Here is a 26596-nt window from a genome sequence, read left to right as displayed (position 1 = left end):
GGAACCACGTGGAAATGGACTGCTGCGATATTACAGTCCCAATGAGATGTGGTGCTGAAGTATAGTCGGGAAAGGGAAATCTTCACAGTGAGAAGAACATTGATAAATACAACTTACTGTCTGCCCACTTTCCCAAGAAGAATAGAGGACTGAAGTCGAGCTTTACACTCATGTATGGCACTGTGGTTAATGATTGGGAAATGGAATAAGACTGGTGACAAGATTTGAGGAGGAGGCATATGGATGGAAATCTCTGAATGAGCCCAAAATTTGAAAATATTTGTGCCCCATGTGAATGCTCACCAAAGGGCCACTACTGTGAAGGAAGCTCTTTAATGGTTAGGTGAATTATAGAGGGCTCTCTGTGCAAGCCAGCTAGCCTCTTTCCTAGGGCTTGAATCAATACTGCATCGAACACTTTTGTACAGATCTCCTTTGACACATGTTCAAGAGATTCTCTAGGACTGTGTTTTGCAAATTTTTTTGACAGAGACCCCAGAAAGAAATACATTTTGTATTGTGCCTTAAGAAACAAACATGCATACACATACTTACACACATATAGGCACACTCATGTATATGTAAATGAATTTTCATAAAGCAATTCTTACCCATACTGCAATGCAATCTGATATTTTCTATTCTGTTTTCTTCTAGTTCACTTGTTTTAATGGTAGTCACAACCCGCTAAATTAATTTTACAACACGTTCATTAAGTGTCGTAGTGAGCACTTTGAAAAAGCTTTGCTCTGTGATATACACCTAAAAGTGGAATTTGCTGGATCATAGATTATAGGTATCTTTGACTTTACTCAGTTATTCTAAATATCTATCTAAATTCTACTCTCTAAAATAATTGTGCATTTGCTCCATGTTCTCATGAACACTCAGTATTGTCTAAATCTCAAAGTTTTGCCTATCTCTTCAGTGTGAAATTGTCTGTAAAGGAGAGTAGAAAAGTAGTGTGTAGCAGGAGGCAGATGTAGAGTCAAGTGAGGGTTTTTCCCCCTCCTTCTTTTTAAGATGGGATCTACAAGAACATGCTTAAATGCTAATGTTAATGACCCAGAGGAGAGGGAGATATTACTGACTCTGAAAAGTGTGTGTTTGTGGGGCAGGGAGTGGAGTCATATGTTCAAAGTATTTGAGAATATGATGGGGGATGGGATCCAAAGTAAAAGTGAAGGAATAGGAAGACATTTTCTCCCTTGTAACAGGAGGAAGAAGCTGGGTTCAGAATTAATGTTGGTTTAAAGATTTGTTGGTGTGAGGATAAGGGTTTTGTTTCAAAGCAGATACAGTGCCTGTGCTCAAGGAGCTTCCAGTCCAGCAGGAAAACAGTAAGTAATTAGAAGTAATACGTGCTGAAAGGGAACATGGTGCTCTGGTAGCATTCAATGACGGATTTGACCTACTCTCGTAGGTCCATGGAAGGCTCACTAAGAAATGACATTTTAGCTGAGACCTGAATGATGAGGAAGAGTTACTGAGGCAAAGATTGGGAGAAAAGTATACTAGGCTGAGGGAATTACATACATTATATAACATATGATATTATAATGTTTTATATATTATACAATTATGTATTATATAATATATAGCACATATATATTGTAAAATGTTTAATTATATAATAAATATTATATAATAAATATATAATAAATATATAAATATAAATATTATATATAATAAATAAATATATATATATTTCATTCCTGACATGAAATAGAGCTTAAAGTGGCTGAGAAAGTAAAAGAAAGCCAGTAATGTCAGTCTGGAGATTGAGGGGGACCAAACCTGAGATGAAGCCAGAGAGGTAGGCAAGGTTCACATCCCTTAAGGTTTTATAGTCCCTTTCAGGAGTTTGGACTTAACTCCAAGTTAAGTGGGAAGCCATTAGAGAATATTAAGGAGGGGGATGAACTTGATAAGATATGTTTCTTTAAAAACACCATGATTGGGCTTCCCTGGTGGTGCAGTGGTTGAGAGTCCACCTGCCAATGCAGGGGACACGGGTTCGTGCTCCGGTCCAGGAAGATCCCACATGCCATGGAGCGGCTGGGCCCATGAGCCGTGGCCGCTAAGCCTGCGCGTCTGGAGCCTGTGCTCCGCAATGGGAGAGGCCACACAGTGAGAGGCCCACGTACCGCAAAAAACAAACAAAAAACAAACAAAAAAAACACACCATGATTGCTGGTTTTGGAGAATATATTGGAGGTGGGCCAGAGGAGATGTGGTGAGAACCATTTTCAGTAGTCCAGGCAATAGATGCTGCTGGGTTGGACTGGAGTGGTGGCAGCTGATAAGGAAAAATTGGAGAGATATTTAAGAGATACAATTGACAGCATTTGGTGATAGAATGTTGGTGTATGTGGCAGGGGTGGGGGGGCAGAGTGGGGAGATTTAAGGGAAACTCATGTTCTTTGACTTACACAACTGGGTGGATGCTGTAAAGTTATTAAAGTGGAAGTGACTGGAAGAGAGTCAAGTTCAGTGGAGAGGATCATGAATTCACTTATGTTCATTTTGAGGTGTGTCCAATAAATATGTCACAGTTAGTAATTCTTTTTGATGCTGATACCAATGTAGATGCCACCAGAATACCCAATTAGGGGTAGTTTAAACAAATGGGCCTTAAACTTTCATAAAACAAAAGGTCTAGATGAGGGTGGCTGTTGGAGCTGGTTCAGTGATTTAAAATGTCAATGCTGACATCTCCATAATTGTCTTGGCTTTTTTCCTCATGGCCACAAATGTTGCTCAAATGCATTCAAGTCCAAGGCAGGAAGAAGAGAAAAGCGGGAAAGGGTTTCTTCCTGTGAGGCCTTGTCATTTTGTTCAGAAAGGGAAACTTCTCTCTAGTAGAATTCCTTTTGTATCATATTAGCCTGCCTTGCATGCTCACCTTTAGGCTAATCAATAACTAAGACGGTTGTGAACTGTACCTCATTTAGATCAGTTCTCTTTTCCTCCATGAAATCAAGGGATCTCTGCATGGGAAAGGTGGGGCAGGAAATTGTTGTTTTGATAGGCCAAGGACAGCGATTGCCACAACATAGAAGGGGAGATGTCAAGGACTCTTTTGGTTATATAGATCTAGAAAACAAAAGAGAAATCCAGACTGGAATTATGGAATTATGCTGTCAGCTGCCAGGGAAAAACATGGTGGCATATGGTCAAATCACAGAATACCCCTCCTCCAATGCCTACTAAAATGAAGCCAGAAGAAAAATAGTAAAGTCCAGCAAAAAGCACACCAAGTCACAACAAAATAAGGAAGGAAGCTAACCTCATGCCATAAATTTGAGAAGTGGTAGAGCCCAGACACTCCAAATGACTATTCACCACCACCACTATTCCCACCATTCCTTAAGCTACAGTGACATGGACAATTAAACACATATCTTACAGTGTAGTCCAGAGAAGGGAGCAAAAAGTTTCCAGATCAGGTAAGTATAATTCATTCACTCCATATCAGAGAAAATAGCAGACTGCACACAGTTTTCCTTTGAACTATGAGCAAGATAAAAAGAAAGGCAATTATCCCTCAGAATGGGAGAAAATATTTGCAAATGAAGCAACTGACAAAGGATTAATCTCTAAAATTTACAAGTAGCTCATGCAGTTCAATATCAAAAAAACAAACAACCCAATCCAAAAATGGGCAGAAGACCTAAATAGACATTTTTCCAAAGAAGATATACAGATTGCCAACAAACACATGAAAGAATGCTCAATATCATTAATCATTAGAGAAATGGCAAATCAAAACTACAATGAGATACCATCTCACACCAGTCAGAATGGCCATCATCAAAAATTCTACAAACAATAAATGCTGGAGAGGGTGTGGAGAAAAGGGAACACTCTTGCACTGTTGGTGGGAATGTAAATTGCTACAGCCACCATGGAGAACAGTATGGAGGTCCCCTAAAAAACTAAAAATAGAACTACCATACGACCCAGCAATCTCACTACTGGTCATATACCCTGAGAAAACCATAATTCAAAAAGAGTCATGTACCACAAGGTTCATTGCAGCTCTATTTACAATAGCCAGGACATGGAAGCAACCTAAGTGTCCATCAACAGATGAATGGTTAAAGAAGATGTGGCACATATATACAATGGAATATTCCTCAGCCATATAAAGAAACAAAATTGAGTTATTTGTAGTGAGGTGGATGGACCTAGAGTCTGTCATACAGAGTGAAGTAAGTCAGAAAGAGAAAAACAAATACTATACGCTAACACATATATATGGAATCTAAGAAAAAAAAAAGGTCATGAAGAACCTAGGGGCAAGACGGGAATAAAGACGCAGACCTACTAGAGAATGGACTTGAGGATATGGGGAGGGGGAAGGGTAAGCTGGGACAAAGTGAGAGAGTGGCATGGACATATATACACTACCAAATGTAAAATAGCTAGTGGGAAGCAGCCACATAACACAGGGAGACCAGCTCGGTGCTTTGTGACCACCTAGAGGGGTGGGATAGGGAGGGTGGGAGGGAGGGAGATGCAAGAGGGAAGAGATATGGTGATATATGTATATGTATAACTGATTCACTTTGTTATAAAGCAGAAACTAACACACCATTGTAAAGAAATTATACTCCAATAAAGATGTTAAAAAAAAAGAAAGGCAACTATGCAAACGTAGTAAAGCAAAAAAGTAAACAGGAACATAATATGCAAAGACAGGTTTAAAACCTAGCTTGAAGGAAAACACAACCCAAGGGACTGAAGAAAATTGCCAACTAGTGCATTATCTTATAGAAGAACTTAATAAACAACATTTTCTCACACATTGGGAGATGTCTGAAATGATGTCCATCTAATGTTAATGACTGTTTTGGAGTGTGGCAATTTAAGTGATTTTTTGCTTTCTTCTTTTCTGTATTGCTTGAATTTCTCAAAATGAGCATTTAAAAAATAATCAGCACACAGGTGGTACTTAGATCTGTAGGTACATGTGAGATCTCTTCAGACGATAGCATAACACACAGAAGAGCATTAGGAGGTATCTCTGAGGAATTTTTGAATTTAATGGTTGCACATAGTAAAATTTTCTAGTAAAATAGACTCAGTAGAATAACCAGAGGATAGGAGGAAAATGTAGGAATGTTATATCAAGGAAGATAAGGCCAGGAGTGATTAAAATGTGCAGTAGTGATAAGCTTTGAATGCTGATAAAAGGTCAATGAGATAAAAACTAAAAAATGGCCACTGAGTTTAGCACGTTACTGTATTGGTCATTAGTGTATTAGAAGAGCACTGTTTATGAGTAATGGAGGCCCAACCTGCCTGATGTGGGTTGAGAAGTGCATGAATAGTGAGTAAATGAGAACAGTGCCATATAGACAGTTGTTTTTTTAATATACATAAGTGTATTTTAATACTCATGAGATGGAGCCATTAGAGATGGAAATGTAATACAGCCACACAAAGGGGATAATCACTAAAACAAGATGCTGAAAGTGCAGGAAGGGAACTAAGTGCAGAAAGGTGAGTGAGGTTTAGATAACAGGAGAGAAGGAGGAGAGGTTGGGGCAAATGGAGACAGGTTTATAGATTTAGTGGTGGAAGGTGAGTTTCATCTAGGTTGTAGTGTGCTTCATTACTTCATCCTTTTTATGGTTGAATAATATTTCATTGTATCCATATACCACACTTTTTGATCCATTCTTCTGTTGATGGAAATTTGGCCATTTGACCTGCTATGAACATTCATGTACCACTATTTGTTTAAATACCTGTTTTCAATTTTCGGGAGTATATAACTAAAAGTGAAATTCATATGGTAATTCTGTTTAACTTTTTTAGGAACTGCCAAACTATTTTCTGCAGTGGCTGCACCATTTTACTGTCCCATTAGCAATATACAAGAGTTCCAATTTCTCCATATCCTTGCCAACAGTAGTTACTTTCTGTTTCTTAAAATTATTATTAGAGGACTTCCCTGATGGCACAGTGGTTAAGAATCTGCCTGCCAATACAGTGGACATGGGTTCGATCCCTGGTCCAGGAAGATCCCACATGCTGGGGAGAAACTAACCCTGTGTGCCACAACTACTGAGCCTGCGCCCTGGAGCCCATGAGCCACAACTACTGAGCCTACGTGCCACAACTACTGAAGCCCCGTGCTGTAGGGCCCGCATGCCGCAGCTACTGAGCCCATGTGCTGCAACTACTGAAGCCCCTGCACCTACAGCCCATGCTCTGAAACAAGAGAAGCCACTGTAGTGAGAAGCCCATGCACTGCAACAAAGAGTAGCCCCCACTCGCTGCAACTAAAGCCTGCACGTAGCAACGAAGACACAAAGCAGCCAAAAAAATTTAATTAAATAACTAACTAATTATTATTAGAGCCATCCTAGTGGGTGTGAAGTGACATCTCATTGTGGTTTGGATTTTATTACCCTAATGACTAATGATGTTGAACATCTTTATATGTGCTTATTGGCCGTTTGTATATCTTCTCTGGAGAAAAGTCAATTCAAGCCTATATTTTAATTGCATTGTCTTTTTGTGGTTAAACTGTAAAAAGTTCTTTACATATTCTGGATATTAGGTCCTTATCAGATACATGATTTGCAAAAAATTTCTCTCATTCCGTAGGTTCTCTTTTCATTTTCTGCCTAGTGTCCTTTGACGAATAAAAGTTTTTAATTTTGTTGAAGTCCAATTTATCTATTTTTTTCTTTTGATGCTTGTCCTTTAACATCCTACCTAAATATCCAATGTCAAATCCAAGGTCATAAAAATTTACTCCTATGTTTTCTTCTAACAGTCTTATATTTTTAGTTCTTACATTTAGTTCTTTGATTCATTTTAAATTAATTTTTGTATATGGTGTGAGATACGGGTCCAGCTTCATCTTTTTGCATGTGGATTTCAAGCTAGCCAAGCATCGTTTGTTGAAGACAGTATTCTTTTTCAGTTTAATGGTTGTGTAACCCTTGTTAAAAATCAATTAACCAGAGATTGGGGAAGATGGCGGAAGAGTAAGACGCGGAGATCAACTTCTTCCCGACAGATACATCAGAAATACATCTACACGTGGAACAACTCCTACAGAACACCCACTGAACGCTTGCAGAAGACCTCAGACCTCCCAAAAGGCAAGAAACTCCCCACGTACCTGGGTAGGGCAAAAGAAAAAAGAATAAACAGAGACAAAAGAATAGGGACGGGACCTGCACCAGTGGGAGGGAGCTGTGAAGGAGGAAAGGTTTCCATACACTAGAAAGCCCCTTCGTGGGCAGAGACTGCGGGTGGCGAAGGGGGGAAGCTTCGGAGCCACGGAGGAGAGCGCAGCAACAGGGGTGCAGAGGGCAAAGCAGAGAGAATCCCGCACAGAGGATCTGTGCCAACCAAAACTCACCGGCCCAAGAGGTTTGTCTGCTCACCCGCCGAGGCGGGCGGGGGCTGGGAGCTGAGACTCGGGCTTCCGTCGGATCGCATGAAGAGGACTGGTGGCGTGAACACAGCCTAATGGGGTTAGTGTGCCACGGCTAGCCGGGAGGGAGTCCAGGAAAAAGTCTTGAGCTGCCGAAGAGGCAAGAGACTTTTCCTTGCCTCTTTGTTTCCTGGTGCGCGAGGAGAGGGGATTAAGAGTGCTGCTTAAAGGGGTTCCAGAGACGGGCCCGAGCCGCGGCTAACATTGCGGACCCCTGAGACAGGCATGAGACGCTAAGGCCGCTGCTGCCGCCACCAAGAAGCCTGTGTGTGAGCACAGGTCACTATCCACACCTCCCCTCCTGGAAGCCTGTGCAGCCCGCCACTGCCAGGGTCCCATGATCCAGGGACAACTTCCCTGGGAGAACGCACGTCACGCCGGCCTCTGCCCCTGCAGGTTCGCCCCGTACCCCTCCCTCCCCCCGGCCTGAGTGAGCCAGAGCCCGTGAATCAGCGGCTCCTTTAACCCCGTCTTGCCTGAGCGAAGAACAGACGCCCTCCGGCGAAATACATGCAGAGGCGGGTCCAAATCCAAAGCTGAACCCCGGGAGCTGTGCGAACAAAGAAGAGAAAGGGAAATTTCTCCCAGCAGTCTCAGGAGCTGTGGACAAAATCTCCACAATCAAATTGATGTAATCTGCACCTGTGGAATACCTGAAAAGATAATGAATCATCCCAAATTGAGGAGGTAGACTTTGAGAGCAAGATATATTATTTTTTCCTCTTTTCCTCTTTTTGTGAGTGTGTATGTGTGTGCTTCTGTGTGAGATTTTGTCTGTATAGCCTTGCTTTCACCATTTGTCCAAGGGTTCTGTCCATCCGTTTTTTAAATTTATTTCTTTGTCTGTTTTTTACTTAAAATTTTGTTTCTTAATAAATATTTTTTATTTTAATAACTTTATTTTATCTTACTTTATTTTATGCTCTTTCTTTTTTTCTTTCTTTCTTTCTTTCTTTCTTTCTTTCTTTCTTTCTTTCTTTCTACTTTTTCTCCCTTTTATTCTGAGCCACATGGATGAAAGGCTCTTGGTGCTACAGCCAGGAGTCAGTGCTGTGCCTCTGATGTGAGAGAGCCAGCTTCAGGACACTGGTCCACAAGAGACCTCCCAGCTCCATGTAACACCAAATGGCGAAAATCACCCAGAGATCTCAATCTCAACACCAAGACCCAGCTTCACTCAACGACCAGCAAGCTACAGTGCTGGACACCTATGCCAAACAACTAGCAAGACAGGAACAGAACCCAACCCATTAGCAAAGAGGCTGCCTAAAATCATAATAAGTCCACAGACACCTCAAAACACACCACCAGACGTGGACCAGCCCTTCAGAAAGACAAGATCCAGCCTTATCCACCAGAACAAAGGCACTAGTCCCCTCCACCAGGAAGCCTACACAACCCACTGAACCAACCTTAGCCACTGGAGACAGACACCAAAAACAACAGGAACTAAGAACCTGCAGCCTGCAAAAAGGAGACCCCAAACACAGTAAGATAAGCAAATGAGAAGACAGAAAAACACAGCAGATGAAGGAACAAGATAAAAACCCACCAGACCTAACAAATGAAGAGGAAATAGGCAGTCTACCTGAAAAAGAATTCACAATAATGATAGTAAAGATGATCCAAAATCTTAGAAATAGAATAGACAAAATGCAAGAAACATTTAACAAGGACCTAGAAGAACTAAAGAGCAAACAAGCAATGATGAACAACACAATATAAAATTAAAAATACTCTAGAAGGGATCAATAGCAGAATAACTGAGACAGAAGAACGGATAAGTGACCAGGCATATAAAATAGTGGAAATAACTACTGCACAGCAGAATAAGGAAAAAAGAATGAAAAGAACTGAGGACAGTCTCAGAGACCTCTGGGACAACATTAAATGCACCAACATTCGAATTATAGGGGTTCCAGAAGAAGAAGAGAAAAAGAAAGGGACTGAGAAAATATTTGAAGAGATTATAGTTGAAAACTTCCCTAATATGGGAAAGGAAATAGTTAATCAAGTCCAGGAAGCACAGAGAGTCCCATACAGGATAAATCCAAGGAGAAATACACCAAGACACATATTAATCAAACTATCAAAAATTAAATACAAAGAAAACATATTAAAAACAGCAAGGGAAAAACAACAAATAACACAAAAGGGAATGCCCATAAGGTTAACAGCTGATCTTTCAGCAGAAACTCTGCAATCCAAAAAGGAGTGGCAAGACATATTTAAAGTGATGAAGGATAAAAACCTACAACCGAGATTACCCAGCAAGGATCTCATTCAGATTTGATGAAGAAATTAAAACATTGACAGACAAGAAAAAGCTGAGAGTTCAGCACCACCAAACCAGCTTTACAACAAATGCTAAAGGAACTTCTCTAGGCAAGAAACACAACAGAAGGAAAAGACCTACAATAACAAAATGAAAACAATGAAGAAAATGGGAATAGGAACATACATATCAATAATTACCTTAAATGTAAATGGACTAAATGCTCCCACCAAAAGGCATAGACTGGCTGAATGAATCCAAAAAGAAGACCCATATATATGATGTCTAGAAGAGACCCACTTCAGACCTAGGGACACATAGAGACTGAAAGTGAGGGGATGGAAAACGATATTCCATGCAAATGGAAATGAAAAGAAAGCTGGAGTAGCAATTCTCATATCAGACAAAATAGACTTTAAAATAAAGACTATTAGAAGAGACAAAGGACACTACGTAATGATCAAGGGATTGATCCAAGAAGAAGATATAACAATTGTAAATATTTATGCACCCAACATAGGAGCATCTCAATACATAAGGCAAATACTAACAGCCATCAAAGGGAAAATTGACAGTAACACATTCATAGTAGGGGACTTTAACACCCCACTTTCACCAATGGACAGATCACCCAAAATGAAAATAAATAAGGAAACACAAGCTTTAAATGATACATGAAACAAGATGGACTTAATTGATATTTATAGGACATTCCATCCCAAAACAACAGAGTGTTCTCAAGTGCACATGGAACATTCTCCAGGATAGATCATATCTTGGGTCACAAATCAAGCCTTGGTAAATTTAAGAAAATTGAAATTGTATCAAGTATCTCTTCCAACCACAATGCTATGAGACTAGATATCAATTACAGGAAAAGTTCTGTAAAAAATACAAACACATGGAGGCTAAACAATAAGCTAATTAATAATGAAGTGATCACTGAAGAAATCAAAGAGGAAATAAAAAAATACGTAGAAACAAATGACAAGGGAGACAGGATGAAGCAAAACCTATGGGATGCAGCAAAAGCAGTTCTAAGAGGGAAGTTCATAGCAATACAATCCTACCTTAAGAAACAAGAAACGTCTCAAATAAACAACCTAACCTTGCACCTAAAGCAATTAGCAAAAGAAGAACAAAAAAACCCCAAAGTTAGCAGAAGGAAAGAAATCATAAAGATCAGATCAGAAATAAATGAAAAACAAATGAAGGAAATGATAGCAAAGATCAATAAAACTAAAACCTGGTTCTTTGAGAAGATAAACAAAATAGATAAACCATTAGCCAGACTCATCAAGAAAAAAAGGGAGAAGACTCAAATCAATAGAATTAGAAATGAAAAAGGAGAGGTAACAACTGACACTGCAGAAATACAAAAGATCATGAGAGATTAATACATGCAACTCATGCCAATAAAATGGACAACCTGGAAGAAATGGACAAATTCTTAGAAATGCACAACCTGCCAAGACTGAATCAGGAGGAAATAGAAAGTATGAACAGACCAATCACAAGCACTGAAATTGAAACTGTTATTAAAAATCTTCCAACAAACAAATGCCCAGGACCAAATGGCTTCACAGGCAAATTCTATCAAACATTTAGAGAAGATCTAACACCTATCCTTCTCAAACTCTTTCAAAATATAGCAGAGGGAGGAGCACTCCCAAACTCATTCTACGAGGCCACCATCACCCTGACACAAAATGAGAAAAAGGTGTCACAAAGAAAGGAAACTACAGGCCAATATCACTGAGGAGCACAGATGCAAAATCCTCAACAAAATACTAGCAAATAGAATCCAACAGCACATTAAAAGGATCATACACCATGATCAAGTGGGGTTTATTCCAGGAATGCAAGGATTCTTCAGTATACGCAAATCAATCAATGTGATAAACCATATTAACAAATTGAAGGAGAAAAACCATATGATCTTATCAATAGATGCAGAGAAAGCTTTTGACAAAATTCAACACCCATTTATGATAAAAACCTTAAGGAACGTAGGAATACAGGAACTTTCCTCAACAGTATAAAGGCCATATATGACAAACCCACAGCCAACATCATCCTCAATGGTGAAAAACTGAAACCATTTCCACTAAGACCAGGAGCAAGACAAGTTTGCCCACTCTCAACACTCTTATTCATCATAGTTTTGGAAGTTTTAGCCACAGCAATTAGAGAAGAAAAGGAAATAAAAGGAATCCAAATCAGAAAAGAAGAAGTAAAGCTGTCACTGTTTGCAAATGTCATGACAATATATATAGAGAATCCTAAAGATGCTACCAGAAAGCTACTATAGCTAATCAATGAATGTGGTAAAGTAACAGGATACAGAATTATTGCACAGAAATTTCTGGCATTCCTATACACTAATGATGAAAAAATCTGAAAGTGAAATTAAGAAAACACTCCCATTTACCATTGCAACAAAAAGAATAATATATCTAGGAATAAACCTACCTAAGGAGACAAAAGAACTGTATACAGAACATTATAAGACACTGATGAAAGAAATTAAGGTTGATACCAACAGATGGAGAGATATACCGTGTTCTTGGATTGGAAGAATCAACATTGTGAAAATGACTCTACTACCCAAAGCAATCTACAGATTCAATGCAATCCCTATCAAACTACCACTGGCATTTTTCACAGAACTAGAACAAAAAAGTTCCCAACTTGTATGGAAACACAAAAGATCCCGAATAGCCAAAACAATCTTGAGAAAGAAAAACGGAGCTGGACGAATCAGGCTCCCTGACTTCAGACTATATTACAAAGCTACAGTAATCAAGACATTATGGTACTGGCACAAAAACAGAAAAATAGATCAATGGAACAGGATAGAAAGCCCAGAGATAAACCCACGCACATATCGTCACCTTATCTTTGATAAAGGAGGCAGGAATGTACACTGGAGAAAGGACAGCCTCTTCAATAAGTGGTGCTGGGGAAACTGGACAGGTACATGTAAAAGTATGAGGTTAGATCACTCCCTAACACCATACACAAAAATAAGCTCAAAATGGATTAAAGACCTAAATGTAAGGCCAGATACTATGAAACTCTTAGAGGAAAGCATAGGCAGAACACTCTATGACATAAATCACAGCAAGATCCATTTTGACCCACCTCCTAGAGTAATGGAAATAAAAACAAAAATAAACAAATGGGACCTAATGAAACGTATAAGCTTTTGCACAGCAAAGGAAACCATAAACAAAATGAAAAGACAACCCTCAGAATGGGAGAAAATATTTGCACATGAAGCAACTGACAAAGGATTAATCTCCAAAATTTACAAGCAGCTCATGCAACTCAATAACAAAAAAACAAACAACCCAATCCAAAAATGGGCAGGAGACCTAAAGAGACATTTCTCCAAAGAAGATATAGTGATTGCCAACAAACACATGAAAAAATGCTCAACATCATCAATCATTAGAGAAATGCAAATCAAAACTACAATGAGATATCATCTCACACCAGCCAAAATGGCCATCATCAAAAAATGTACAAACAATAAATGCTGGAGAGGATGTGGGGAAAAGGAACACTCTTGCACTGCTGGTGGGAATGTGAACTGGTACAGCCACTATTGAGAACAGTATGGAGGTTCCTTAAAAATCTACAAATAGAACTACCATGTGACCCAGCAATCCCACTACTGGGCATATTCCGTGAGAAAATCATAATTCAAAAAGAGTCATGTACCAAAATGTTCATTGCAGCTCTATTTACAATCGCCAGGAGATGGAAGTAACCTAGGTGTCCATCATCGGATGAATGGATAAAGAAGATGTGGCACATATATACAATGGAATATTACTCAGCCATAAAAAGAAAAGAAATTGAGTTATTTATGGTGAGGTGAATGGACCTAGAGTCTGTCATACAGAGTGAAGTAAGTCAGAAAGAGAAAGACAAATACCATATGCTAACACATATATATGGAATCTAAGGAAAAAAATGTTATGAAGAAGCCAGTGTTTAGACGGGAATAAAGACACAGACATACTAGAGAATGGCCATGAGGATATGGGGAGGGGGAAGGGTAAGCTGTGACAAAGTGAGAGAGTGACATGGACATATATACACTACCAAACGTAAAATAGATAGCTAGTGGGAAGCAGCCACATAGCACAGGGAGATCAGCTCGGTTGTTTTTGACCACCTAGAGGGGTGGGATAGGGAGGGTGGGAGGGAGGAAGACGCATGAGGGAATTGATATGAGAACATACGTATATGTATAAGTGATTCACTTTGTTATAAAGCAGAAACTAACACATCATTGTAAAGCATTTATACTCCAATAATGATGTTAAAAATCAACTAACCATATATGCATGGGTTTATTTATGGATTCTCAGTTCTATTTCATTGGTCTACATATCCATATTTATGCCAGTGCCACACTATTTTGATTACTGTAGCTTTATGTTTTAAAATAGGCAAGTTCCAACTTTGCTCTTGTCACGATTGTTTTAGCTATTTGTGGTCCCCTGCAATTCCATATGAATTTAGGATTGGCTTTTTTTATTTCTGTAGAAAAGGTCATCAGGATACTTCAGATAGTTTTGGAAGTGGTAATGAAAGTGGGGCTAAAAACAGAAGGATTGCATGAAAGTCTGTTTAAGAAGCATTTAGATTTCCAGATCCCCTCCTCATTCTGTAAACTGGGTGATTTATCTCCTGTTTCCTGGCAAAAGACTCAAGGATTACTTTTAGAAGAGGGTAAAACAGGGTCTCTGGAATGGGGAACTGTAAGTATAATTGAGATTAGGAATCCTATGTTGCAACAGGGAGTTAAGAGAACATGTTCAAACAGATTATCATTCTCCTGAGTAAAGTCTCTAACGTGAAAGATAAAGTGGGATGAGAAGAAACTTGAAGGAAACTATGCAGTAAGAGGAAACCTCTTTTAAAAGCTATTAACCATTTCTCAGAAGATAATATATTCACGAAACAAGAACAGAACGCAATTTTTAAAACAACAGAAAATATGCTCTTGGAAATTAAAAATACATCAGCAGAAATGAAAAACTTGTTGGAAGGTTTGGATGATATGTTTGAAGAAATCTTCCAGGAAGTAAATGCAAATAATTAATTAATATGGGGTGGGGGGCAGGGAAGGAAAGGAGGGAGAGAGAGAGAGAAAAAGAGAGAGAGAGAGAGAGAGGATTAGGGAAGGAATGAGAAGAAACAAGAGGTCCAGACCAGAAGAGCTAATTTCCAAATAAAAGGGATTCCAGAAAGAACAGGGGAAAAGGAAAGAAATGATCAAAAAGTAAAGAAAAATCCCCAGAACAGAGGTTTATAAATTTCTAGCTAGAGCAAGGGCAAGAGTATGCCTGGCAATTTCAAGGAACAGCAAGGAGGTCAGTGTGGCTTGACTAGAGTGCATGAAGGGAGAGTGGAAGAAGAGGTCAGAGAGTTGACAGGGGCAACAAGTAAGGGATCTAAGGATTTGGACTTTTACTCTGAGTAAGATAAGGAATCACTGCAGGATTTTGAGCTGATGAATGATATGATTTGACTTACATTTTTAAACTTTTAATTTTCAAATTATAAAGACTATTGCAAAGATAGTTCAGAAGGTCTTGTGCTCACCCAGTTTCCTGTAATGGATGAATCTTACATAATTATAATACAACATTATATTGTACTCTGTGTGTGTAAACAGGAATTTGACATTTTTTGCATTGTCTTGTGTATCATTCTATGTCATTTTATCATGTGTAGATTCATGTAACCACCACAATCAAGATACAGAATTATTCCATTGCCATACAGATCTCCCTCATGCTTCCCCTTTGTAGTTGTACTCCCCACTTTCCCTGCCACCATCCCTAATCCTTACCAACAAGTAATAATCTTTTTTTCCATTTCTCTGATTTTGTCATTTCCAGAGCATTATAAAAATGAAATCATACAGTATATCACATTTTAAGATTGGACTTTTTCATTCAGCATAATGACCCTGGAACCCATCCAAGTTGTTGCATGCACCAATAGTTTACCGCTTTAGGTTGCTGAATAGTATTCAATGGCATGGATGTACCACAGTTTGTTTAACCATTTATCTATTGACATACAGTGTGTGACTGGCTTTTTCCACTCAACATAATGCCCTTAAGGCCCATACAAGTTGTGTATACCAAAAGTTCATTTCCAGTGTTTGGCTATTACAAATAAAGCTGTTATGAACATATGGGTACAGGTTTTTGTGCAGACATATTTTCATTTTGTTAGGGTAAATGCTTAGGAGTCAAAATTCCTGGGTCATATGATAAGTGTATGCTTAGTTTTTTAGGAAACTGAAAAGCTGTTTTCCAGGGTGGCTGTACCATTTTACATTCCACCAGCAAAGTATGACAGATCCAATTTCACCTCAGTTTTGCCAACATTTGGCACTATCATTATTTTTAATTTTAGCTGTTCTAGTGGGTGTGTAGAGATGTCCCAACATAGGCACAATTTGCATTTCCTTAATGGCTAATGACATTGGACATATTTTCTCATGTTTATTTGTCATCCATATATCCTCTTCAGTGAAATCTTTTTTTTTACCAATTTTCTAATAATTAGGTTGTTTGTTTAATAGAGAGTTTTGATAGTTCTATATATATTCTAGATATGAGTCCCTTGTCAGATTTGTGGTTTGCAAATATTTTCTCCCAGTCTTTAGTTTGCCTTTTAATCCTCTTAACAGGGACTTAGAGCAAAATGTTAATGAAGTCCAATTTATCAAATTTTTTTATTTTCTGTTTTTGGTGTCATGTCTAAAAACTCTTCACCAAGCCCTAGGTCCCAAAGATTTCTCACACATTATCTTATGAGGGTTTTATAATTTTATGTTTACATTTAAATTTATGACCCATTTTGTGTTAATTTCTACATAAGGTGTGAAGTCTAGGTCAAGGTTCACTTTTCCCCTATAGATATCTAATTGCTCCAGCACCTTTTTGTTGAAAAGACTATCTTTCCTCCATTAAATTTTTTGCACCTTTGTCCAAAAAAATGAGTTGGCTGTATTTGTGTGTAGATAGGTTACCTATTTCTGTGTTCTCTATCTGTTCCATTGATCTCTGTGTCTATCTTTCCACTGAAACCACAGTCTTAATCACAGTGGCTATACAATGTGTTAAAGTCAAGTAGAGTGATTCTTCCCACTTTTTTTCCTTTTCCATAATTGTTTTAGCTGTTTTATTAGTTTCCTAGGGCTGCCATAACAAATTATCTATCACAAACTTGGTGGCTTAAAACAATGGAAATTTATTCTCTTACAGTCCTGGAGACCAGATGTCTGAAATCAAGGTGTTGGTAGGGTTGCCCTCCCTCCAAAGGCTCTAGGGGAGAATCCTTTTCCTCTTCCAGTTTCTGGTGGCTCCAGGTGTTTTTTGCCTTGTGGCTGCATAACTCCAATCTCTGCGTCCATCTTCAAATGGCCTTATCCTCTGTGTCTGTGTCTTCTCTTCTGTCTCTTATAAGGATAGTTGTCATTGCATTCAGGGCTCATTCAGATAATCCATGATGCTCTCATCTCAAGATCCTTGACTTAATCACAATTGCAAGGATCCTTTTACTGAATAAAGTCACATTCACAGGCTTTGCGGGTTAGGAAGTGAGCATATATTTGTGGGAGGTGGGGACAACATTCAACCCACTGTAGTTATTCTAGTTCCTTTGCCTTTCCATACAAATAGAATAATCTTGTCTAACTACAAAAAAAATCTTGCTGGGAATTTTGACAGAAATTTTATTAAACTTATATATCAATTGGGGAGAACTGATATCTTTACTATGCAGGGTCTTCTAATCAACGAGCACAAACTGCCTCTGTTTAGTTAGATCTTCTTTGATTTCTTTCATCAGCATTTTGTATTTTTAGCATACAAGTCCTATACATGTTCTGTTAGATTTACATGTAAGTATTGCATTTTTAAGTGACTGTACATTTTAAATTTACATAATCTTAATTTCAGCTTCCAGGTATTGATTGTTAGTATACAGAAATACAGTTGATTTTTTTGTATGTTGATCTTGTATCCTATAGCCTTGCTGAAGTCACCTATCAGTTCCAGGAGCTGTGGTCAGACTGGGTCATTTCTATTTTTCTATCTTCAACTTCTCTGATTATTTTCTCATTTGTCTTCTCTGCTGTTGAACCCATCCACTGAGTTTTTTGTTTGTTTTGGTTTGGGTTTTTTGGCACTGCATGGCTTGTGGGATCTCAGTTCCCTGACCAGTGATTGAACCCAGGCCACAGCAGTGAAAGCCCGGAATCCTAACCACTAGGCCACCAGGGAACTCCCTCTATTGAGTTTTTAATTTTAGTTATTTAAGATTTTAGTTCTAAAATTTTCATTTTGTTCTTCTTTATATCTTCTATTGCTTTGCTGAGAATTTTCTTTTTCATTTATTTCAAGTGGGTTTACAATTGCTTGTTAAGCATTTTTATAATGGTTCTTTTACACTTGTCAGAAGATCTTATCATCTATTTCATCTTGCTGTTAGCATCTGTTGATTGTCTTTTCTTATTCAATTTGAGATCTTTTCCTGGTTCTTAGTACAAGTGCTTTTTTTTATTGAAACCTGGACACTTGGGTATTGTTATGAGACTCTGGACCTTAGTTAAATCTTTTGTTGGAGCTGGCCTCTTCTGAGAAGACCCTGATAAGGGAAATTAGGGTGCCACAACATTACTGCTAGGTGGGAGTGGAAATCCATGTTCTCCACTTGGCTTTCTCTGACACCACCATGTTGAAGGTTGCAGTTTCTCATCACAGCCCACAAAGAGTCTAGGCTCTTCACTCAGTCTTTGTTAGTGAGGGTAGGGGTGGAGCCACAGTTTTTCTGCGCTTGGCTGGAGTAAAATGGTCATCGTCTAAAGGTTTTCTCTGTTTCTAAGTTACCCCTTTATGGATCCTTTAGCTAGAGAAAGCAGGCTTTTCTTGGATCTTTTTCTGTCTGCATCTGTTGGTGTTTGTGGATTGCCAGCTTCTCCAGTATCCAGTCTGGATGTATGAGGCAAAACAAAACAAAACACAAACAAACCAAGGAACTTATCACTGTGCTGTTTCTCAGGTGCCAATGCCCTTAGCTGATTTGCCTTCTCTCTGCCTTTCAAAGTCTTGTGTTTGTTTATATGTAATACCCAAGTTGTATTTAGTGGATGGAACAGAGAAAAGTATGTCTTCTCCATCTTCCCTCAAGTGGAAGTCTCTGACTTATATTTTTAAAAAGATCTCCCTTGATACCATGTTGAAATTAGATTATAGAGAAGCAATGGAGGAAACAGCGAGATGGGTTAGGAGGCTATTGTAATTTGCCAGGTGAGAAATGATGATGGTTCTGGCCAAGGTGGTAGCAGTGGAGATGGTGAAAAGTGGTCAGATTTTGGAAATACTTTGAAGGAAAGCCAATGGGATTTGCCTACAGCTTGGATATGGGGTGTGAAAGAGGTGAATCAAGGACTCCCTAAGGTTTTTGGCTTAAGAAACTGAAAGGATGAAGTTGCCATCTACTAATATGAGGGAGACCAGGAGAGAAACAGTTTTGAGGAGGGAAGATCAGGCGTTACATTTTGGATATATTTCCAAGTGAAAATGTTGAGTTGGCAGTTGTATATTACCTTTCCCCTCTTTCCCACCTATTTATTCCTTCTGCAACTCCAATTACTCCTTTGTAAGACCTTCTCATTCTGTCCTCCATATATCCTAGCCTCTTTTTTCTCTCTTTAACTCTATGTTGCTATCTGCTGAGTAATTTCCAAAGATCTGTGTTCCAATTAAATGATCTCTTCAACAGTATCTAATCTGTTTAACTCATTCACTGAGTTTTAATTTTCAATTACTGCATTTTTCATTTCTAGAAGTCAGCTTTAGTTCTTTTTTCAAATCTGCCTCTTTTTAAAAATAGTGCTTTGTTCTTTTATGTTTTTTATTTCTTCTTTTATGTTCTTAATCAAATTTAACATAATTAACTCTTAGATTCTTCAATTATCTGAAGTTCATAAAGGTTTAATCCTACTGTTTGTTGTTTGATGACTATTGCTTATTGTGGATTATTTTGTTCACATTCAACTGGGTTTTATCTATGAAATTCCTGTTCAGCCTGGCTTGCAAGCATGTTCATACTGAGGTTTGGTGTTTGCTTTTGTCAGATCCCCCAGAGAGATCAGGTTTTCTGTTAATTTTACAAGTTGTAGGTTCTCAGCCCATGTAAGTAGTATGGGCTTGAACCACAAACACATGTGAAGCTCAGTTACACAGTTAAGAAAAAGTTGTCCCCCATCCAAAGCCCAAGTCAAGACAGACAAGCTGCCTCATTGTGTCCTTATGCCAGTAGGAAGGCTATTTTCTCATCCTTTTCCTTGAGGGTATAGCTCTTTAAGGGACTCTTCATCTCAAGAGCTCATCTCTTATCTCTTTTGTGTTAAGACACAATCTCCTGGGTGCTACTCATTATATTTCTTGAACTGGGTAATGATTACAGGGATGTGTTCACTTTATGACAATTCCTTAATCTGTACATTTTGAATTTGTGCCCTTCTATTTATGTATATTATACTTATTATACTTCAATTTAAAATTATATAAAAATCTAAAAATATTAAAAAACCCTCAACATGTCAGTTCTCTCCAAATTGGTCTATAGATTCAATGCAATTTCTTTCAAAATACCAGCAAGGTATGTGTAGGCACAGAAAAGCTTATTCTAAAATTTATATGAAAAGGCACAGGCCCTAGAATAGCTCAACCATTTTGAAAAAGAAGAATGGAGTGGGAGGAATAACTCTATTTGATATTAAGGGTTACTATATAGCTACAATCAAAACAGTGTGGTATTGGTGGAAGTATAGAAGCCTAAGATTAATGGGACAGACTAGACATGACAGAAATAGACCCACACAAGTACGGCTACCTGAGTTTTGACAAAGGGACAAAAGCAATTCAACAGAGACACTTTTTTCAACAAGTGATGTTGGTACAATTGAACACCTTATGGGCAGAAAAAGAACCTTGACCGAAACCTCTTACAGTATACAAAAAGTATCTCAAAATGGATCATAGATCTAAATGTAAAACACAAAACTTTTAGAAGGTTAACATAGGAGAAAAATTTCATGACCTAGGGTTAGTCAAATAACTCTTAAACATGATGATCCATAAAATAAATAAAATTGGAATTTATCAAAATTAAACACTTGCTCAGCAAAAGATACTGATAAGAGAATAAAAAGACAAGCTACAGACTGGGAGAAAATATTTGCAAATCACATATCCAACAAAGAATTTGTATCCTACATATATAAAAAGCTCTCAAAGCTCAATAGCAAGAAAACAAACAACCCAATAAAAATAATCAAAAGACTTCAACAGGCACTTCACCAAAGAGAATGTATAAGATGACAAATGAGCACAAGTGGAAGCACTGTGTTGTGTGCAGCCATCTGTTTTTTTTTAATTAATCCCAAACTCCCAGTTCTTCCCTCCCCTACCTCACTCCCCCTTGGCAACCACAAGTTCTCTATGTCTGTGAGTCTGTGTGTGTGGGTGGGGGGGTATTTTTAAATACATTTATTTATTTATTTTTGGCTGCATTGGGTCTTCATCACTGTGCATGGGCTTTCTCTAGTTGCAGAGCATGGGCTTTAGGCATGCGGGCTTCAGTAGTTGTGGCACGCAGGCTCAGTAGTTGTGGCTCGAGGGCTCTAGAGCAATGGAATGGCTCAATAGTCGTGGCGCACGGGCTCAGTTGCTCCACAGCATGTGGGATCTTCCCGGACCAGGGCTTGAACCGGTGTCTCCTGCATTGGCAGGCAGATTCTTAACCACTGTGCCACCAGGGAAGCCCTGTGAGTCTGTTTCTGTTTTGTAGATAGGTTCATTTGTGCCACATTTTAGATTCTACATATAAGTGATATCATATGGTATTTGTCTTTCTCTTTCTCACTTACTTAGTATGATAATCTCTAGGTCCATCCATGTTGCTGCAAATGGCATTATTTCATTCTTTTTTGTATATATGTACCACATCTTCTTTATCCATTCATCTGTCAATGGACATTTAGGTTGTTTCCATGTCTTGGCTACTGTGAATAGTGCTGCTATGAACATAGGGGTGTATGTATCTTTTTGAATTATAGTTTTGTCTGGGTATATGCCCAGGAGTGGGATTGCTGGGTCATATGGTAACCCTCTTTTTAGCTTTTTAAGGAACATCCATACTGTTCTCCATAGTGGCTGCACCAACTTACATTCCCAACAACAGTGTAGGAGGGTTTCCTTTTCTCCACACCTTCTCCAGCATTTGTGATTTTTAGACATTTTAATGATGGCCATTCTGACCGGTGTGAGGTGGTATCTCATTGTAGTCTTGATTTCTCTATTTCTCTAATAGTTAGTAATGTTGAGCATATTTTCATGTGCATACTGGCCATCTGTATGTCTTCTTTGGAGAAATGTCTATTAAGTTCTTCTGCCCATTTCTCAATTGGGTTGTTTTTTGTTGTTGTTGTTTTTAATTTTATTTTTGGCTATGTTGGGTCTTTGTTGCTGCATGTGGGCTTTCTGTAGTTGCAGCAAGTAGGGGCTACTCTTCATTGTGGTGCACAGGCTTCTTATTGCGGTGGCTCCTCTTGTTGCAGAGCACAGGCTCTAGGTGTGTGGGCTTCAGTAGTTGTGGCACGTGGGCTCAGTAGCTGTGGCTCATGGCCTGTAGAGTGCAGGCTCAGTAGTTGTGGCACATGGGCTTAGTTGCCCCACATCATGTGGGATCTTCCTGGACCAGGGCTCGAACCCATGTCCCTGCCTTGGCAGGCGGATTCTTAACCACTGTGCCACCAGGGAAGTCCCTAGTTGTTTGGTTTTGTTGTTGCTCTTGAGTTGTATGAGCTGTTTGTATATTTTGGAGATTAAGCCCTTATCTGTCATATCATTTGCAAATATTTTCTCCCATTCCGTAGGTTGTCTTTTCGTTTTGTTTTGATGTTTTCTTTTGCTGTTGTGTGAAGCCATCTTTTAACCATGAAGAAATATCCTGAAGACAAAGCTAACACATACGAAAGCTCTGATTAAACTGTGCCTAAAATCCACATACTTTTAGGCTTTTCAATTACATAAGCCAATGTCCCATGCTTGACTTGCATTTTCTGTTACTTGCAACTTAAAATATCTTTGTGTCTACCACACATATAATCAAAGTCAACATCATTCAAGATTTAAGTCCTTTCACCTCCAGGTACATTTTCATGGCTCCTAAATGCTCTTCCTCCCTTTTTCCTTTGAGCTCCTCCAGTCCCTCCCAAGAGTCTGAGCCACTCGCTTTATCTCTCCTCCTTCCCCCCACCCACACACACCCCAAACCCTTGTGGAACTTCTGTGTTGTTTTATCTCACTTTCCACTCTTTCCTCTGTTATAGCACTGACCCTGGTACAATGCAACATTCAACATCTGTCACATGGAATTATGACCGTGTTTCTCTCTGTCTCCCCCACAAGATTGTTAGTTCCTGAGGGCCCGGCAGTCCCTTGACTTAATTCCTCTCTGCCTCACCATTTCATGAATTGACCCATAAAGATGAGGCTCAGGAGGGGTAGAGGAGGGAGGTTGAAAGGCATCCATCCATCCAAGCTTGTTTACTAATGCTTGTGTATACCCCATGGCTACCTGCCTTCATGACTTTGCTGAAAAGGGAAGCCACCCAGACTCTCCTCCTGGATCATCTATTTTCAAATCCTACCCTTTCAAACTCAAGGCCTACTGTGGCAGGAAGAAGGGCTGTGATTGGGAAGAGACATCTGGGAACTTTCTGGATGGATGGTAATGTTCTGTGTCTTGATAGGGGTGTGGGTTACACAGGTATATACATTTATGAAAACATGAAATTATACTCTTAAAGTATGTGAAAGTTGTATTCATTGTGTGAATATTTTAGCTAAAAAAGAATCACAAACATATATTGAACTCTAGTTTATGGCATGCATGCAGAAGTGTTTAAGAGAATGGGTTGCAGGTATCAAATTTTGAAATGCATAAAAAATAAGATGGGTTGATAGATGAATAGATAGATATATTTGACAAAGCAAGTGTAGTAAAACACTGATGTAGAATCTAGATGGTAAATATATGGGTATTCACTGTATAATTACTTTGATTTTCTGAATTCTTGAAAATGTTCATAGTAAAATATCAGGGAAATAAAAAAGGGAGGTGTGGGTTAACATCTCTAGTATCTTCATAGTCACTGCCCTGGTTTAGACCTCACTGCATCTTAATTGGAATCTTGCAACCACCCTCACACTGGCCTCCACACTAACCCGCTTTTGTCTCTCCCCACCCCAAGGATCGCCAGAAAGAACGTTCTGAAACATAAATCAGACCTTCATGATTGCGTTCCTGCCAACCTCTTCAGCTTCATCTCCCAACATTTGCCATCTCACCCCAGTACACCAACTCAACTCAAAGTCTTGTAGTTCCACCCACAAACCAGGCTGCTTTGATTTTCTACTTTTGCTTATGCTGTTCCTTTTGCTTGTAATGCTCTATTCCAACTCATCCTTCTGCCTTCCCTTGCCTGGTGAATTGCCCTTCAATAGTCAACTCAGGTGTTGTTTCTTCCTAGAAGACTTTCCTGCTCCTCACACTGGGTTTGGTCTCCTTCCTTCATGCTCCCATAGCACCCTATACTTATTTGTAACAGTATTTATCCTAGTATTGCTGTACTTGGGTTTCCATGTCTGTGTACTAAACCACATGTTCCTTAGGATTAAGTCCTCCAAAGGCATGCACAGGGCCTGACACAAAATAAGCTTTGATAAACCATTGTAGAACTGAACTAATGATATTGAACTGGCATGGATGATACTCTGGCACCTTCCAGCAACTTTGTGTCATAGATTTAGTTGTATTTCCTCTACAGAGTGTAAGGCTCACCACACCTATTGACTCAGCTATCTTTCTATGTCCTTCAAACATGTTCCTCATGAAGCCAACTTGATTTCCCACCCCAGGTTGAAACATTCTGATTCCTTTAAAGGCTTACTTTCTCTGTAATCTTTATAAGATTATAGGCCTTGTTGGGCAAATTTTAACAGGTGAAAATTAAACTAGATTTACCAATGACCTGAGTGCTCGTCATAGAATTAAGTTCTTTAATGACACTGATATAATTCCTCCCAACAATACTATGAGGTAGGAATTGTATCTTCATGTTATAGATGATTAAACTGAGTCAAGGAAACATGAAGTAGCCAGCTCAAAATCCCATAGGTGGCAGAGTTGGAATCGAGTCATTGGTTTTCTCAGCTCCCAGGTACATCCTCCTTCCACCACAGCCCATTGTCTCCAGGTTGGGCCAGGTTTGAAAAGCCTTGAAACCCAGAAGGTGTAATAAGCAGTGGGAAGCCATGGATGTTTTTATGCAGAAAGAGATGATGAAGAGAGGACTTTGGGGAGATAACCCTGAAAGGCTCTGTATGTTAGAATGGAATGGAATGTGACGGAGGCTTGCTGGACTCCTGACAAGGAAAATATAAAATGAGTATTGTATCTCTCTTATCACATTCATTGGTGAGTGCTGGCATTATGTTGTGGTCCTATAGGAAAGGAGAGCTTTCTTGAGAGTTAAAAAGCTGAAAATGGGGATAGAGGGGTGCAACTTCTATCACTTGGGTTGTATAAGTGGCTGACTCCATGGTTATGCCTCCTGAAAATGGCCTGGAATATCCACCCTTTATGAGATGTAGAAGTCAAGAAAAGGTCAGAATCGACTGCAGAGTTGGGTGAAGACTTCCTTAGGGAAGTGGCATTTGATGGGGCATTAGAAGATAAGATGGTGCCCTCCCCATCCCTCTTTCAGTAACTTCCTCACTCATCTCCCTATCTTCATCTCTCTCCCTCCTAATCCACTCCTATGACTGGCAAGGGGATCTTTTTAAAAAGCAAGTTGGATCATGCCATTTTCTGCTTAAACCCCTTTAATGATTCTGTCATTCATGGGATACAGCTATGTCTTTTGACAAACATCAAATTACATATCCTCCATTATCTGAGGTTTTAAAATAAATATTGTGCCTAAAAACTAATCAATTTGGATCATATGCCTTCTCAAACTATACATTCCTTCTTGGAGACTCTGCATATGTTCCCCCAGATGAAAGTTACAGCTGCAGTTATACTAAATTGCCTGTCCTCTATATGCACATGGATTTTTCTTTTTGCCTCCACTTCTGTTTTTATTCATGCTATTGCCTTTGTTTGGAATACTCTTCCCACTGTTCTCTGCCTGACTGGCTAATTTTCATCCTTCAGCTCAAACACCACCCCTGACAGGAAGCCTTGTCTGAACTCCCAGCTTCCCTGGGACAGATTCCCTGACCAGCATCCTGTGCTTGTCTCTATCATCACATTGTACCATATGGTGCTCTTCTCCTCCACTCAGCTTACTGGAGACAAGTGCCATTTCAGCCAACTGGGTGTGAACGGGGTCCTGATGGAAAGGGAGGAGCCTGTGTACTTGAGGCAGGGAACACAATACAGGCAAGCAGAAGTGTGTGTGATGTGTACTCAGGACAGGTCAGGGCTAGAGGATTCAGTATGAGAATTAACAGCATCCAGAAAGTTTAGGAGTGACCATGCATTAGAGGGCTCCATAGGTGAGATCATTCCATCTGTATCAAGACAAGCAATCTCCCCCAAATTACTTGGTTAATCATTGAGAAGGCAGGCTCTTAGTGACAAGTCCTATGCACTTTCCCACTCCATATTGAAAAGAGAGAAGACTGAAGTTGGGTGTTCTTGTTCTCCTTCCATTTGTTAGAAGCCTCTCATCTGCTGGTACC

The sequence above is a fragment of the Lagenorhynchus albirostris genome, chromosome X (assembly GCF_949774975.1).
Source record: "Lagenorhynchus albirostris chromosome X, mLagAlb1.1, whole genome shotgun sequence".
NCBI classification, from domain to species: domain Eukaryota; kingdom Metazoa; phylum Chordata; class Mammalia; order Artiodactyla; family Delphinidae; genus Lagenorhynchus; species Lagenorhynchus albirostris.
This window is presented reverse-complemented; position numbering follows the sequence as displayed.